This window comes from Giraffa tippelskirchi, chromosome 6, assembly GCF_054371585.1.
Source record: "Giraffa tippelskirchi isolate mGirTip1 chromosome 6, T2T-mGirTip1v1.2.pri, whole genome shotgun sequence".
NCBI classification, from domain to species: Eukaryota; Metazoa; Chordata; class Mammalia; order Artiodactyla; family Giraffidae; genus Giraffa; species Giraffa tippelskirchi.
This window is the reverse complement of record NC_137280.1, coordinates 2,838,195-2,839,615: the sequence shown is the minus strand read 5'-3', so window position 1 is coordinate 2,839,615 and position 1,421 is coordinate 2,838,195. Positions and strand designations below refer to the sequence as shown.

At 31.7% G+C, this 1,421-nt stretch overlaps 1 non-coding gene across 1 annotated transcript; it reads left to right on the top strand.

Annotated features, from left to right (window-relative positions):
* The first annotated feature begins 865 nt into the window (after positions 1-865).
* On the top strand, positions 866-970 carry LOC145511775 (U6 spliceosomal RNA). Its single transcript, XR_014058156.1, has one exon. It is a non-coding gene; the product is annotated as a U6 spliceosomal RNA (small nuclear RNA).
* Positions 971-1,421: the final 451 nt, after the last annotated feature.

Sequence of the window (1,421 nt, the reverse complement as noted above, 5' to 3'; positions counted from 1 at the left end):
ACTGTGAATCAGCAAACATTTTAAATAACTGGAATTATGACTGATAGTACGATGCTATAGTTAGTTGCCTCTTATCTTCAGGCAAAGTATCATCAGATCTGTTAAATACGGAAAAGTTTGACAAACTTTTGATATGAAGCATAACTTTTTCTCCAAGTTTAAAAGATACTATAAAAAATGTGGGTATTGACAAATCTCTAAGGACTTTGCATAGATAACACAATTTTAAATTATTGATCTTAGTGAATAATATCAATATTGATATGATTTTCCCTTTATGACTTTAACCAGAGGAATGTTAAGCATACCTTCTAAATAAATATTCCTTCCATCCTGCTCACCAATAGTAACATATCAAATAAGTCCACTTCTTTCTAACATCCCTCTGTTTTTAAGATGAAAGAGCATATCTTTGTGATATTCCCATGTAACCATTGGTATTATACCAAAACTAGTTACTGGCATGAAAGATATACCATATATCTTGCTTTGTTTTATTTGTTCTATTGTCAGATCAGGATAGGATCTGTGGAAGTAGAAAAAACAAATTACTATGTGAGATATGCGTGTCCACGCATGCTCAGTCCCATCTGACTGTTTTTGATGGCACGAACTCTAGCCCGCCAGGCTCCTTTGTCCATGGAATTGTCCAGCAAGAATTTTGGTGTAGGTTGCCATTTCCTGCTCTAAGATGAGATATGGACCCTCTTCAAATAGAATCATAAATGCTTGAAAACATTACATGGTTACATATTGTATCTAAATTACAATAAAATATTTGATAGTAAACATACAACGTAACAAGAAAACAAACTTAATTCTTTTATAACTTAGACATGTTTGTTTCCCTCAGTAATAAAGCGGCGCTTGCTTCCACCACACATATGCTAAAATTGGAACAATACAGTGAACATTAGTATGGCTCCTGCACAAGGAAGACACACAAATTAGTGAAGCGATCCATATTTTACTGAATCACATTGTTGTGTGACAGAAACTAACACAACATTGTAAAGCAATTATCCTCCAATGAAAAAATAAAAATGAAATAAATGAGGATAAGGTGAATATAGAGAACAAAAAATTACAGTAGCAAAACAGAATATGGCAGATTACACATAAACAGGATATTCCTTCATATTGAAAAAGTAATAAAAATGAATCATGGAAACAAGTCCATTAAAATTGTTTGAACTTTGCTAAGATTTTAACATATTTCAGAGCTTTTTAGACTCAGATATTGTAAACTAGTCAATAAATTTCAACTTTTGTCCTTTATTATGCTCATTCATATCGTGTAACAAACTGAAAACTTACCTGGCAAAAACCATCACAATATTATAAGGTAATTATCCTCCAATTAAAGTAAATAAATTATTTTTAAAAATACGTTTCAGATGTCTGTGAGGTCCACTAATTTC